General features: G+C 40.5%; 1 long non-coding RNA gene across 1 annotated transcript in view; it reads left to right on the forward strand.

The window, feature by feature from the left end:
* Positions 1-17,081, forward strand: part of LOC308612690 — a 56,194-nt gene that overhangs the window by 32,227 nt on the left and 6,886 nt on the right. The window contains exon 2 of the long non-coding RNA XR_014015136.1: positions 6,046-6,147. This is a non-coding gene — a long non-coding RNA (uncharacterized lncRNA). The remainder of the gene's footprint in view (positions 1-6,045; positions 6,148-17,081) is intronic.

A 17,081-nucleotide genomic window follows, 5' to 3' on the forward strand; every position in this document is an offset into this window, starting at 1 on the left:
TGAGAGACATCCAAACAGAGATGTCTGTCAGGAAGTTGGATGGGCCAGACTGTAGCTCAGAAAGGTGGTCCTGGCTGAAGACAGAATGAATGACCTGTTGTTGTGTGTTGTTGACTGACCTGATCCCAAATCTTGTGACCTTAATCTGAAGGCATATTTTACATTATTTTTGAAATCTGTTTGATTCCCACAGCAACTTTCAGTGCAGGGAATGTTTAATCACATAGTAGTTATATATTATATATATTCTTTTAATGCTTACACTTAGTGCTTTCCCATTTTATAGAGGTGAAAACTGAGGCATAGAAAGGTTACATGGAAGCTCATAGTGCTAATGAAGAGTAGCCAAGAAAGTCTGGCTCCAGAGCCCTTAATCTCTGTGCATACTATTCTGCTCTAGCTGTGGAAACAGGAGGGGGATGGCTAAGATGATCACTTAGGTTCTTACACGAAGCAATATGGTTGCTCCTCAATTCCCCCTGGTATGCTGGTCTTTGGAACGGAACTGCTTCTGAGGGGGCACAGCCCTAGAGGTGAGCATTCCAGTTTGTGGTGATCATCTTGGACCCCAGCATGGCAAGTGGGGATAGGAGCCTTCATTGTCAGAGACGTGAAACAGCTGAGCACACCAAATGACATGAAGGTTTTTAAAATGAGGGTATTATGATGGGGGATTCTGGGTCTCTAGAACCTTCTTTTGCCCCATTCTTGCTAAATCCTCTTTCTTCTAAACCACTTTTTGTCTTTTTTTTTTTTTGCGGTACGCAGGCCTCTCACTGCTGTGGCCTCTCCCATTGCAGAGCACAGGCTCCGGACGCGCAGGCTCAGCGGCCATGGCTCACGGGCCCAGCCGCTCCGTGGCATGTGGGATCCTCCCGGACCAGGGCATGAACCCGCGTCCCCTGCATCGGCAGGCGGACTCTCAACCACTGCGCCACCAGGGAAGCCCTTCTAAACCACTTTTGACAGCACAACAGAACTGGAAAAGGCTGAAGTGAGAGTGTATGCTTCTCTGACTTTTTCCTTAAGCAACATAGAAATGATAGTTCTTTTCTGTCACTTCTTATTTTCTGTGCCTCTTTGTTCCCTTTAGAATGGATAATTAAGAACTAAGGATAAATCCTCTTTTTTGTTTAAAAACTTTTTTCTACCAAAGCATAATATCCATAGTTTTTCCTCCACGATGAATGATATAAACAAGCAAGCAGAAAACAATCCCACACCGTGTAGTGAATAAGCAAACTTCTGAACCACCCACATTATTTAGTGAGAGGATTTTCTTTCCCCTGAATCAGATGTTGATCATAATGGTCAAAATAATCCTTGGCACTTTCTCTACGCTTGCTCATTATCATTCAATATGTTCAACAGAATTATTAAATTTAAAATAATATGGTGCACCTGGTTGAGATGATGGTGAGAGATTTGGCTTCCTGTCTGTTCGTTAAGGATGAATTCAGCCCAAGGGTGTACTATGAACTTGGCAAATAGCATTATAATAGTGAGAGAATATTGCCTATTGGGTAGCAGGAGTTGATGATTAAATTTAAGTGTGTACTGTCCACATAAAACAAATAATGCTCTTTTTTTTAAACTTTTACTGTGAACATTCATCACCGGTGCCGAAGATGCGCAGTTGCTAATTATTGTGTTTTTAACTTGTAATATACTGTAAATTTTATATAATACTACTGTGACCTTATACAGAATAGAAGAGATGACAGGAGGCCTATAATTATTGTATGGGGAAGAAATGCCTGTAATTATCTACTATTTTTAGGACCAGCGTGCATGGCCTCTTAATTTACATAAGCTTTAGACATTCACACATTTTCTGTCTTTGCTTGTGGATGATAAATTTTGCTCAAGTGAAATCAGAAGACATACCGGTAGATGAGGAGTTGGCCGACTGGGAGCCTGATTACAATGAACAACACAAGCTTTGATGCCAGCTAAAAAAGGGGGCGTTTATTTGGATGGGATTTGTTTAAGGCAAGATTCAAAACATTAAAAAAAACCCCACCATATTACTATATTGGGCCTGATAACGTGTGATTATTTTTTAGAGAACTGGTTAAATTATCTTGTGGAAAAGCATTAACCTAACAAAGAGAAAACCTCTAGGATATTTATCACATGGAGGGTGATTATGACAGCATGTTCTTATTAGAGATGAATATTTTGTGCTCATTAAGGTTACCCCCTTGAGTGCTCAAGGATGCAAAGTGTATTGGTGAAGTACTATAGTTCTATTGTCCTGTGACCAGTTGCTGTTGGCCGGGAGGGTTTCATTCCAAATTAAGGGGCCTCTCTAAAAGACCCAGCCCTGGCAGGGCCTGTATTTGAGTCACTGGGCAAATGTAAGGGACTGGGAAGTTTTCAATTCAAACACTCCAGGGATTTATCTGCAAGAATTGAGAATAGTATCAAGAACCCTCTGGTCTCCCAGTGAGGGATAGCAGGTGGGAAGGGCGTGGATGGACTTGGTCCCTGAGAAGCCCCACTTGAAGGAAATACAATACAGGAGATTCTGCACCAAAACAATAGGCAAACTCAAACTCAACTCCCTACATTATGAAGGGATTTTTCACTATAAAAATAATTTTAAATGATTTCCCCCAAAATAGCAAGCTTTCCTGAAGCACATAACAGGTAACTGTTTTGTCTTATTCACTTCTTAGAAAATGATTATGACTTTTATTGGCTTACTGGAAATTACACATATGCAATTACATTTAAAAGGCTGCATATGTTTCTTAAAAAAATATCATAAGAAAGATGAAACTTCACCCCAACCCCTCCCTTTCCCTCAAATTTTAAAATCTAAAGTATAGCAGAAAAGCAAGTTAAAAGTTTGATTGGTTGGTTTATTGGGATTTTAAATGACCATGTAATAGATAATCCAAATGATCAAGAGTTGGCAGGATGTTTAGGTATGCATCATGTCCAAGGGCTCAGAGCCCATAGTATTCCTAACTATACCATACTCATGGGCTAGTCAGTCTAAGTTTTTGCAAAATATGTATCTTTAAAATACAAGGACTGGGACTTCCCTGGTGGCACAGTGGTTAAGAATCTGCCTGCCAGTGTAGGGGACACAGGTTCGAGACCTGGTCCAGGAAGATCCCACATGCCCCGGAGCAACTAAGCCCGTGTGCAACAACTACTGAGCTTGTGTGCTGCAACTACTGAAGCCTGTGCACTTAGAGACCATGCTCCTCAACAAGAGAAGCTACCGCAGTGAGAAGCCCGCGCACCACAACGAAGAGTAGCCCCCACTCGCTGCAACTAGAGAAAGCCCGCGCGCAGCAGCAAAGACCCAGCGCAGCCAAAAATAAATAAATAAATATTTTTAAAAATATAAAATAAAATATAAGGACACTTAAAAAAATATAATCACAATACTATTATTACACCTAAAAAAAATTAACAATTCCCTAACACCATTAACTATCAAGTCAGTGTTCAGATTTCTCTGATTACTCATAATTTTTTCTGTCTTTGGTTTATTATTATTATTATTATTATTATTACATTTCATTTGTTTGAATCAGGATCCAGAGAAGGTTCATGTATTGCTTGGTGATTAAGTCTCTTAATCTATAGGCTCCTCTTCCCGTTTTTTTTTCCCCCCTTGTAAATTATTTGTTATAGAAACCCATTCATTTGTCCTGTAGAGTTTCCATATACTGGACATCATTACTAATTGCATCCTTGTGGTACCATTTACCATATTCCTCTGTCCCCTGTGTTTCCTATGAGCCACTTGTTAGATCTAAAATTCAATTAAATTCAGATTTGAATTTTTGGCAAGACTGCTTTATAGATGGTATTGCGTTCTATCAGTAGGCACATAACGTCTACCTCTGTTTTTGTGTCTCTCTATTTGTGATGTTAGTAATTGTTGACTATCATAGTTTAAATCCATTATTTTATTGAGAATTGCAAAATGGTGATGATTCTATCATTTCATTACCATTTTTTAACTAGACTACTTCTATAGTAAGAAACATTTCTTCATCAACTGTTTGGTTACCCAGAATATGACTGGTTTGACCAAAATTCCATTTGCAGGTTTCTCTTTCTTTGTGGAAAAAAATCTTGGAGTTTTGTAGATGTAGAAATCTTCAAGGGTTTTCAGTGAGTTGCTGGAGTGTAAACGTCAGCCTAGTGAATAGGTCCCATCCACACACTCAGACAATCATATATTCTCCTTGGGGACGATGAATCTCAACCCCCTTCTAGCTTTATTTGCCATTATTTCAACCTTTGAAATGGCGACGACTGTTTCCCTGACCTATATTAGAGTTGCCTTTGTACCTGCCTACCCTTCTATTGGACGTAGATAACTTGAGGGCAAGGTGTCTGTTTGATTCTATTTTTTAAATCTTTCACATGCGATGCAGTACTTGACACATGGTAAGAATTCAGTAAATATATGTTGTCTAAGAGAATAAATGAATGGTGAAGTCTTGGGGAAAGCGTTGTTAGTGCCATGCTGTTGGGGGATCATTGGCAATATGGTCTGGTAGGAAGTATATTAGTCTGGGATTCAGCTGGACTCTGGCTCAAGTCAAAAGTCTTCAGCTGGGCTTCCCTGGTGGCGCAGTGGTGGAGAGTCCGCCTGCCAATGCAGGGGACACGGGTTCGTGCCCTGGTCCGGGAAAATCCCACATGCCACGGAGCAGCTGGACCCATGAGCCATGGCCGCTGAGCCTGTGTGTCCGGAGCCTGTGCTCCGCAACGGGAGAGGCCAAAACAGTGAGAGCCCTGCGTACCGCAAAAAAAAAAAAAAAGTCTTCAACTTTTTGTTATTAGTCAAAATGCCCCAGTTTCTGGTTTGTAAAATAACACCTACCTACCACTCTCACAAGGTTATTGTCAGGGTTAGCAATCCAGTAGGGAGCTGTGATTTAAGGGCCAGAACTAGGCAGCCAAACAGAGATCAGCATGCTCAGTCCCCACTATTTTCCTTTCTTCCCTAAGAAGTCATCTGTAAAACTACAGTAACAATACTTGCTTCTCTGGTCTTTGGTAAGAATTAAGGTATGTTAAGTAAACCATTAGTAAAAAATTGGGGTTATTTTTATGTGAAATTGCTTTGGTAAATTAGAAATACTGTGCAGATTAAAACATTAAAAGTTATGTTTCCCGTGGCCTTTATATTCTCAGTCTTTGGAACTGTCTTCCTCTTCAAGGTACTTTAGAAGTGATTAAAAAGATGGAATCGTTGTTTTAGTTCTCACCAACTGAGGCTCATCAGTGTCAGGCCAGGCCGGGTGACTTGCTTTCTCTGGCCCTGGCACTGGCTGGGAGCTGGCTGGAGGAAAGGCCCCGGATGAAAATGTCCTGGCAGCGAGAACATTAACACCCACTCTTGAGCCAGGAGGTAGGTGTTAATGTCTCTAGCTGGATTCCTAGCAGCGGAGATATTAACATCTTCCTAGGATCCAGGAGCCAGGCACCCTCTCTTCAAACCTAATTTGGCAGGTAAAAGGGAGAGAGAGCATTTCCAGTTGACCAGTTGAAGAAGTGCAGAAAGCTCTGTGCCACAAAGACAGAAGCCAGTTATTGAAAGATAAACCCTAAATGGAGAAGGGGACTTCTTTAATGGGGTTGTCTGGTGTATGACTCTGGTGAGACTTTTCCCAACAAACTTCACCCCGTATGGGCAGGTGGGGATGTTAGGAAAGTAGTGGCTCTAGGACAGGGTCAAGATGTATAAAGTGCAGGACAGGTTGGAAATCCATGTCAGGATGCAGCCTAAAACACGATACTGTGACCAGCATAGTTGCCTGAGTGATTCTGTTCCCAGGAGGACCAGGAGTTCCTTTCTGGGCGTCAAGGTGTAAATGGGGGAACTCAGAGGAACAAATTCCTCAGGAGGAAGAACACAGTGCCTCAACCAAGTTGCCCTTTGAAGCTGAGCCCAATTAGCTTGGGTTCAATTTGTAGGATGCTACGGATATCGTAGCCACAAAGTTCATAGCGGAAGTCAGGCCATGCTAAGAATTAATAAAAACTTTCTATTTTTTTTTTCCTCAGAGTTTGACTGATAGCAGAGGTGAATTTTGACTTAGACTGAGCTTGAAATGTACTTGTTTCCTCTCCAAACCTGAGGCCCATTTGCACAAGCAAAAAGACAAGGTAAACAACTTCTGTTTAGACTTTCCAAGGTCTATTTCTCTGGATGACATAGAACTCTATGACACCACCTCACCTAGGAGTGAACCCAAACATTGGGGATCCCTTCAACATCCAAAAAGGGTCACTTCTTTGAAATGTGATGAATTCCTAGAATGACTTTCTCATTTAAATTACATGGATATCAGAGAAGCCCCGCCCAGGAGGTGAAGCAGAGCAAACTCACAATCTTTAACTACAAAAGAAAATGCATATTTTTGATGAGCCTGCCCTTGCTGCCTTCTCAGGCTTAGAATGATGTGTTCTTCCCCTTTTTGCCTACGAGGAATGTTGTAAGTAGGCATAAACAAATGCCTTCATTATTTATCCTAGTTGTGCTGCACTAAATCATTCCATACCTTGGAAATTTGCTATTTTATTTGGCTGGCAATTGCTTAAGCTAATAGCCTATGAGAGTCTTCCTTGGGGTTAGCACTTGGAATTATCCTAGTGCAAGTGAATACCCATTGGACTGAAGGTTGCTACAAAAACTAAAGCCATGAGATTGGGTAGAAAATCCCTCCACTGCCCTGATCTCTGACACCTTGCAGCCCAGGTTCTATTGTGAATGTAAGGACAATCACCCCTCCACTGGGGCTGTGGCCAAGTGTATTATCACAGAGTCCTGAGTGAATGTCTCTCTTGGAAATCAGACTAATGAGGAGTCTTCTTTCCAAATTTTCTTCAGAGTGATCATCCCTAATATAGAAGAAATGGTAAACAGTAGCAGGTTTTCCAAATGAAAACTTTGGCTTGGTTGATTGTCAAATACTGTGTTTTGTGCCATGCTGAGCTGTCATTGAACACTCTGTCACCACATCCCTTTCATGAAATTCCCAGAGACTAAGCTAGAGATCCAGATGGAGTGGACATCTAGCCATCTGTCCCCAAGCCAGCAATGTTCCTGATTCTCCTGCTTCTGTCAATAGCACCATTGTCCTAATTACCCGGGCCCAGGGACACCTTTTCTTGAAGAGTCATCCTTTATTGTTCCTTCCAAATATGGTTGGGTCTTTTCTCTCCCACTGGCATCACCCTAGTACAGGAGCACAACCCCAAATGACCATATGCATCCCAACTCATCTTTCTGCCACCACAAAGGGAGCATAGTGCCTGCATATTTATTTACTTACTGGGCTGGGTACTGTGTTAAGTATTTTACATAGGTCATTTTATTTAATGCAAACAACCATGCTGAGAGGTAAATACTGTTTTTATGCCAATTTTCAGGTACCTTGCTCATGGTCATAAAGCAAGGAATTTGAATCCAAGTGTTGTAAGCTGATAGCATTTATGGCCCCAATTCTTCGTCTCTTCCTGTATCCTTGTCCTTTACCATGTGACTTCACAGTTCCCCTGTGAAGAGGTGGACTCCGTTTCCCCCACCCCTTGAGGCTGAGCTCAGCCATGTGACTTGCTTTGGCCAACAGGATGATAGCAGATGTCATACAAGCAGAAGCTTAAAGAAATGCTTGCACATTTTTGTTTGCATTCTTGTTCTCTACCATAGCCACAAAGAAAAATGTCCAGGTCAGCCTGCTGGAGGTGAAAGACCCATCGATTAGATTCAGGTCACCACAGTTGTCCCGGCCTTGATCACCTTAGATCAGAATATAGCCAGCCAAGACAGCAGAGCTGTCCAGCTGCCTAGGTATCAAAATTCATTACACAATAACTTTTCATCATATTTCTGTTAAAAAAACAACCTACCAACCAGTTAATCAGCCTACCCATGCTTTTTTTTTTTTTTTTTTTTGCAGTACGCAGGCCTCTCCCCTTGCGGAGCACAGGCTCTGGACGCGCAGGCTCAGCGGCCATGGCTCACGGGCCCAGCCGCTCCGTGGCATGTGGGATCTTCCCGGACCGGGGCACGAACCCATGTTCCCTGCATTGGCAGGCGGACTCTCAACCACTGCGCCACCAGGGAAGCCCCCCATTCTTTTTTGATAACTCCATCACTTCAGAAATCAATGAAATTGAAAACAGGAAATCAATAGAGAAACCAACAAAACCCAAAGCTGGTTCTTTGAAAAGATCAATAAAATCGATAAACCTCTAGCCAGACTGACTAAGAAAAAAACAGAGAAGACACAAATTGCTAATATTAAAAATGATAGAGGAGGAATAACTATACATCACATGGACATTACAAGGATAGTAAAGGAATTCTATGGACAAATGTACACCCACAAGTTCAATGACCTAGATGAAATGGACCAATTCCGTAAAAGACACAATCTGCCCAAACTCACACAAAAAGAAATAGACAATCTGAATTAGAATATATCAGTTAAAGAGATTAAATCAATAATTAATAACCTTCCAAAACAAAAAGTACCAGGCCTGGATGGGTTCATTGGTGAGTTCTACCAAACATTTAAGGAAGAAATGATACCAATGCTCTACAATCTTTTCCAGAATATAGAAGCAGAGAAGATGCTTCTAAACTCATTCTATGAGGCCAGCATTACCTTAATACCAAAACCAGACAAAAACATTATAAGAAAAGAAAACTGCAGACCAACATTATTCATAAACATGGATGCAAAAATCCTCAGTGAAATATTAGCTAATAGAATCCAACAATGTATTAAAAGAATCCTATACCATGACCAAGTGGGATTTATCCCAGGTATGCAAGGCTGGTTCAACATTCAAATATCACTTAATGTAATCCATCACATCAGTAGGCTGAATTTTAAAAATCACATGATCATATGAGTAGATGCAGAAAAAGCATGTGGCAAAATCTATCATCCTTTCATGATAAAAGAAAAAATTTAGAAAACTAAGAATAAAGGGAACTTCCTCAACTGGATAATGAATATTTACAAAAAAAAAATAAAACCTACAACTAACATCATATTTAATGGTGAGAAACCTGAAATTTTTCTGTGAAGATCAGGAACAAGACAAGGATGTCCCCTCTCATCACTCGTTTTCAACATATTACTGAAAATCCTGGCTAATGCAATAAAACAGGAATAGGAAATAAAAGGTGTACAGATTAGGAAGGAAGAAATAAAATTGTCTGTGTTCTCAGAAGACATGATCATCTATGTAGAAATTCTGAAAGAACTAACAAAGAGAAAATCTCTTGGAACTAATAAGCACTTATAACAAGACTGCAGGGTACAAGGTTAACACACAAAAGTCAGTCACTTTCCTATATACCAGCAATGAACAAATGGAATTTCAAATAAAAAATACACTACATTAGCACCCCCAAAAATGAAATGAGATACTTAAGTATGAATCTAACAAAATCTGTACAAGGTCTGTATAAGGAAAACTACAAGACTGTGAAGAAAGATATCAAAGAAGAATGCAGTAAGTAGACAGCTATTCCATGTCATGGGTAGGAAGATTCAATATTGTCAAGATAGTTCTTTTTAACTTGATCTGTAGATTCAATGCAATCCCAATAAAAATTCTAGCAAGTTATTTTGTGGATATTAATAGACAGATTCTAAGATTTATATGGAGAGGAAAAGACCTAGAATAGCCATCACAATATTAAAGGAGAACAAAGCTGGAGGACTGACACTGCCCAACTTCAAGACTAACTATGAAGCTACAGTAATCAAGACAGGATGCTACCAGTGAAAGAACAGACAAACCAACAGAACAGAATAAAGAACCCAGAAATAGACCCACACAAATATAGTCAACTGATCTTTGGCAAAGGAGTAAAGGCAATACAATAAAGAAAAGATAGTCTTCTCAACAAATGATGCTGGAACAAATGCACATCCACATGCAAAGAAATCAATCTAGACACAGACCTTACCTCCTTCACAAAAATTAACTCAAAATGGATCTTAGACATAAATGTAAAACATGAAACTATAAAAATCCTAGGGCCTCCCTGGTGGCGCAGTGGTTGAGAGTCCGCCTGCCGATGCAGGGGATACGGGTTCGTGCCCCGGTCTGGGAGGATCCCACATGCCGCGGAGCGGCTGGGCCCGTGAGCCATGGCCGCTGGGCCTGCGCGTCCGGAGCCTGTGCTCCGCAGCGGGAGAGGCCACAGCAGTGAGAGGCCCACATACCGCAAAAAGAAAAAAAAAATAAAAAAAATAAAAAAAATAAAAAAAAAATCCTAGAACATAACATAGAAAATCTAGATGACCTTGGATTTGGTGATGACTTTTTAGGTAAAAAAACCAATGGCATGATACATGAGAGAAAAAAATTTTAAGCTGGCTTTCATTAAAATTAAAAAAAAAACTTCTGCTCTATGAAAGACAAATTGAAAAGAATAAGAAGAGAAGTCTCACACTGGAAAAATATTTGCAATAGACATATCTGATAAAGGATTGTTATCCAAAATACATAAAGAACTCATAGAATTCAACAATAAGAAAACAAATAACTCGATTAAAAATGGACCAAAACCTTAACAGACACCTCACAAAAGAAGATATACAGATGACAAATAAGTATATGAAAAAATGCTCCACATCATGTTATTAGAGAAGTACAAATTAAAACAACAATGTGATGCCATTTCACACCTATTAGAATGGCCAAAATCCAGAACACTGATAACACCCAGTGCTGGTGAGGATATGGAGTAATAGGAGTTCTCGTTCATTGCCGGTGAGAATGCAAAATGGTACAGCTACTTTGGAAGGTAGTTCGGCAGTTTGTTACAAAACTAAGCATACTCTTACCATATGATCCAGCAAACACACTTGTTGATATTTATCCAAAGGAGTTGAAAACATGTCCACACAAAAATCTTCTCATGGGTATTTATAGCAGCTTTATTCATAATTGCAAAAACTTGGAAGCAACTAAGACATCCTTCAGTAGGTGAATGGATAAATAAACTATGATATGTCCAGACAATGGAATATCATTCAGGCCTAAAAAGAAATGAGTTATCAAGCAATTAAAAAGCATAGAGGAAACAAATGCATAGTACTAAGTGGAAGAAGCCAATCTGAAAAGGATATATGCTGTATGATTCCAACTCTATGGCATTCTGGAGAAGACAAAACTTTAGAGACAGTAAAAAATCAGTAAGTGCCAGGGGTTGGGGAGGGATGGATGAATTGGTGAAGCACAAAGAGTTTTTAGGGCAGTGAAACTACTCTGTATATTTCTATAATGGTGGACACATGTCATCATACATTTGTCAAAACCCATAGAATGTACAACACCAAGAGTGAACCCTAATGTAAACTATGGACTTTGGGTGATAATGATGTGCCAGTGTAGGTTCATCAGTTGACATGATAATGTGGCAGGTTTATAAGTTATAACAAATGTACCACTCTAGTGGGAGATGTTGATAGTGGGAGAAGCTGTGTGTGAGGGGGGACAGGGAGTATATGGAAACTCTGTACTTCTGCTCAAATTTGCTATGAACTTAAAACTGCTCTAAAAATAAAGTCTGTGTAAAGGGGGAAAAATAAATAAACCAATTAACTAACCAAAGGGAAAAAAAAAAAGATTACAGATCCCAGCCTTAGTCTTGCCAGAGTGGCCCTTTACCCTTGAAACCTTGCTTTCTCAGTGTCCCGTCACAAACTTCTGCTCTAATCAAAGCAGCCTGTTCAGGATCCCCCAAATATTCCTTGGGTTTTTTCCCCACTGTCTTCCCAGCTTACAGTGTCCTCTTCCCCTGGGGAAAATGAGCCCATTTCCAAGACCAATGATCTGAGAGCCTTTTCCTGGGGTAGCAAGCTCCCAGCCCGGCATCTCTCTTCTTCCCTCAGAGCTCTAAAGCAGCAGTTCTCAACTGGGTGTAATGCGGGAGTGTCAAAATTTGATCGTGGTAATGGGAGAGGGTATTGCAAAAGCTCCCCCGCTGACTCCATGCCCCCTTCCCCACCCAGCCCAGCCATACCCACGCTCATTGAGAACCACAGCTCTAATAGTTAGACCTTTAGTGCAAGGAAATATCTGTCCCCTCAGCTAGGTATATTCCACCAGGGAAATCAGATTCTTTTTCAATATACCTTATTATGCAGATATTTCAAGTAAAAAGTACTTTGCCCTGGCCTCAAATTATCCCAGCCATGATCTCAATCTGATAGCTTTGTTTTAACAGTTCCAACCTTAGAATATTCAATTCCACCTTGTTCTGTACAGAAGTCTGTGTATCCATAAAAATAGACCATGTTTCTTTATCCTTGTGAGTCTTGATAATTATACAGGATTTTGATATTGTGTGTGACACATGTATTTATTGTGCATGCAGCTACACACACGCATAACATACTAACTGAATTATTCTAAAAAACACAAATATTTTGCGAGCTACAGAAACACATACTAAATATCTAAATCTACAAACTGCTGACCAACAGCACCTTTCCTAACAAAGAGAGCAGTTTAATAACAGTGTTAGAAAGCTGGTAATATGTTTGTTAAAATCTTTAATTTCCCAGAAGCCTCTGAAGGCAAAAGGTGTAAATGGAGAAACTGTCTCAGCCTGCGTGCTCCGTGATGGCTCTGTTCCAAGCCCAGATGGGCTGGTGAGGAAACTGTGAATGGACAAATGATAACAGACTACTCTGTAATTCCAACAACAGCTCATTAGCAATCTGTCAGGGATTTTAATACGTATACTGGTGACAATGCAGAAATCACACAATGGTTACACGATCGTGCTCGTGTCTAACTGAAAAGGCCATTGTAAACGGATTGGCATGCTGGCTATAAATAAAACTGTAATGTCGCTAGAAGCACAGGCATATGGATATTTGTGCTCTTGTTGGAAAAGGATGATTTTGTGTGCTCTTAGGCCATCACAAGAAGCTGAGATAACAATGGTTTCGTGATGGAAATCATTAATAAATAAATAGCTAGGCCAGCATGGTGGGAAATGTGAGGGACATAAAGCCATACGGTTTTCCAAAGAATGAACAGTGATATTTCTCAGTTCTGAAAAAGACTGTGTCAACAATTTAAAATTCCCTTGGATCACAAACCTGGTTTCCAAATGATTTTAAACTTGCTAGTTAGTGGTTCAAATAGTTGCCATTGAAAATGTATTTATTAAACAGAAAAAGAAAATATATTTGTTTACGTTGTGTGTACACAACAGCCTGGATTTAATGGATAATCAGGGTTTGGTCTCTGTAGGGAGAAAGAGAATGAACATTTATGGAGCACCTATTATATGACAAGTACTTCACACTTGTGATCGTATTTAATTTTCACAACCCTGTTAAATGAGATAGAGAGGAGATATGTTCCCCCATTTTACAGGTGTAGAAGTAAATGAGCCCCAGAGAGATTACATGACTTCATGAAGACAGTAAAGCTAGTAAGTGGAGATGATTCTATTTGAACTTACCTCGGTATGGTTCCAAAGCTAATCATTTTTTTTCCACTGCATTACACTGCCTCTTAAGTTGTCTGTCATGCACACTGGGGAGTAGCCTTTTAGGATCCTTATTACTTACTGTGGACAGGCACAAGGGCCCTGGAGATTTAACTGGGCTCCACTTAGATGAAGGTATCCAATTTTGCTGGCACAAATGGACACTGACATTTTTTTTTAAAAGAAGATGTTGGGGGTAGGAGTTTTATTATTAATTTTATTTATTTATTTTTGCTGTGTTGGGTCTTCATTTCTGCGCGAGGGCTTTCTCTAGTTGTGGCAAACGGGGGCCACTCTTCATCACGGTGTGCGGGCCTCTCACTATCACGGCCTCTCTTGTTGCAGAGCACAGGCTCCAGACGCGCAGGCTCAGTAGTTGTGGCTCACGGGCCCAGTTGCTCCGCGGCACGTGGGATCCTCCCAGACCAGGGCTCGAACCCGTGTCCCCTGCATTAGCAGGCAGATTCTCAACCACTGCGCCACCACGGAAGCCCAGACACTGACATTTTTATTTTTATTTTATTTTATTTTATTTTATTTATTTATTTATTTATTTATTTATTTATTTGCGGTACACGGGCCTCTCACTCTTGTGGTCTCTCCCATTGCGGAGCACAAGCTCCGGATGCGCAGGCTCAGCAGCCATGGCTCACGGGCCCAGCCGCTCTGCGGCATGTGGGATCTTCCCGGACCGGGGCACGAACCCATGTCCCCTGCATCGGCAGGCGGACTCTCAACCACTCCGCCACCAGGGAAGCCCTGACATTTTTAAAGTATCTACTTTTCAGTCTCTTCGGGGGCAATATCTGTGCTTCAGTGTTGGAACATTGCTGCACATGACATAAGGAGTTTAATCTATAAAATCCAGTCAAAAATAGTTTTGAAAGACTACATATATTATTCCATTTATATAAAGCTCAAAAACAGATCAAATTAATTAAAACTGTTTGTTAGAAATCAGGATGGTGGCTACATGGGTAAAACTGCAAGCAGGCACCAGGGGATTCAGGTATTCCTCTGTTTCTTGATCTGGATGCTGGTTGTACCACTGTGTTCACTTTGTGGAAATGCACTGAGTTCATATACTTACGATTTGAACACTTTCCTAAATGTACATCGTACTTCAGTAACATTTACCAAACAAACAAACAAAAATGGAAGAGAGCATTTTTCCTTACATGATTCAAATTGGATGCTTCCATGATCAATTTTCATACTTTGTGGCCTTGGGCAAAATCGTTCTTAGGTGAAGCTTATAGTTAGAAATCTCCTTCTAGAGTTTGGAGATTCTAAGCAGGGGAATATGTGCCTGCCTTTGTGTGAATGAGTGTATGTACTCTTACTCAAGCATGCTCTGATCCTGGAAATGGAGTGATACCTGAGTTCTTTCTTACTCTCAAACTCCTGGAAACCCTGGGGTGGATACAGGATGCTGGTCAAATGTGAATTTTTCACGGGTGGAGCTTGGGGATATAGCCATCTCAGGTGGTGACCCCTTGTTGGCAGCAATCTCCTCTGCAAATGGCAGTGGCAGGCACCTTCCCCTCTCAAGAACTAACTTGTCCAGCCAAGGTGTTGAACCCACTCTTACCTTGCGTCTTCCTCCCATTTCTCCTCAACTCAGCTTATTTCCAGGTTCCAGCGGAAGAGACAAGGGTTTGCTTGGGGAGGATTTATGTTTCCCACGTACACCTGAAGGGCTGATTCTGAGGGCTCTTTGACAGATTTGCTCTGTTCGCCCATACCTCAAACATACTTCCTACCTTAGAGCATATATGCAACTTCATGACAGTCTTTTTTACCTACAAGATAACTACAAATGAGATAGATTGTTGAAATGCTGCACGGCGTAGCCTTTGACAAAGTAACAACCTCCCTTCTAGAACTTTATTCTAAAGAAGTCATCAGACAAGTTTCTAAAGATGTATATTTCTCAAAGTGTGGTTTGAGGACTACCAGCATCAATATCACATGCAAAATCATGGTAAAATGTGGATTCTTGGGTCTTACACCTTTCTTATTGAAGCAGAATCTCAGATGTGGAGATTTAAAATCTCCATGCATCCCTACATCTAGAATACCCCAGATGATCCTTAGTCACATTAAAGCTTGAGGATCGTTGGTGCACAGCAGGGATGTTCTTGCAATATTATTTAAAAGAGGAACAAAAAAGAGGGGAGCCTACGTGTTCGCCAGAAGAGGATTAGTTAAAGTAATTTACAATAATATTCTGCAGCTCCGAATATGTGATGTAGATTCATATTTATTGACATGGAAAAATGGTTACAACATATTGCTGAATGACAAAAAGCAGGTTATACTACAGTATATTATAATCTGATAACATTTTTGTTTCTAAATATGTGTGTAGATGATATCAGAATACCAACAATGCTTATCTCTGGATGATATCCTTATTTTTCATTGCTTTCCTCTATATCTTCTGATTTTTTTTCAATGAACATGCAAAACATATTACTTTTATATTCTAGTAACTCAATAAAGCTATTTAAAAAACAGAAGAAGAGGGCTTCCCTGGTGGCGCAGTGGTTGAGAGTCTCCCTGCCGATGCAGGGGACACGGGTTCGTGCCCCGGTCCGGGAAGATCCCACATGCTGCGGAGCAGCTGGGCCCGTGAGCCATGGCTGCTCATCCTGCGCGTCCGGAGCCTGTGTTCCGCAACGGAAGAGGCCACAACAGTGAGAGGCCCGTGTACCGCAAGAAACAAACAAACAAACAAACAAAAAACAGAAAAAGAAAAGTATTTAATATTTGATTTCTTGGACACGTACTACAGGTATACCATCTCAGTGAAATTTGTGTCTGGTTAATTCAGAAGATAGCAAAGGCTATCTCATCTTTTGAAGATGTGAAATGTCTAGAAGACACCTCTCTGTTGGTCCATCGATCAGCCAGTATCGCCCTTGAGTAGAACCTTCTGAACACAACATTGGCTTTAAAGCTGATGTTTTGTATCACAGGGATTTTTACTTATTAGAACTAGTGTCTTTTGAGGAGGTTAAGAATGGTGTAAGGCTGAGAAATGCATTCTCTGATTTTGAGAAGTGAATCTGGTGCTAAAAGAGAAACTGCCTGACTCTTGCATATAGGAGATTTGCAGCAGTGGAAAAGAGAACTGAGGAAAAGGACGGGTCATTGAATTGCAGTTGTACCCTGATTTTTATGCTTTCTTTCTACCTCTTGCCCCTAAAGTGTCTTTTTTTTTTCTTTCTTTTTCATCAGCTTATTATTGTGATGAAAGAGAGACAAAATGAGATGCACTGAAAATTCTGGTATTTTGCCTCTCAGACCACAATCTTGAGAGTGCATTTTTCTTAATCCAGTTCTGTTTTAAATGTTGTCAGGATGTACCATAATTGGGGGTGGTAAATGACACTGGAACCACATTGCTACTCACTCTGGAAATGATATGAGCTCAGCATGCTTCTGATCAAATGCATTTCTGCATTAGAACTATTACAGGCAGAATGCCTCGATGGGATTTTTTCCTCCTAATAGTTTTCCAGGGTTTATGCTGAAAGGGTTCTGTCAATCAAGTCTG

The sequence above is a fragment of the Mesoplodon bidens genome (assembly GCF_964165515.1).
Source record: "Mesoplodon bidens genome assembly, chromosome: 2".
Lineage (NCBI taxonomy): Eukaryota > Metazoa > Chordata > Mammalia > Artiodactyla > Ziphiidae > Mesoplodon > Mesoplodon bidens.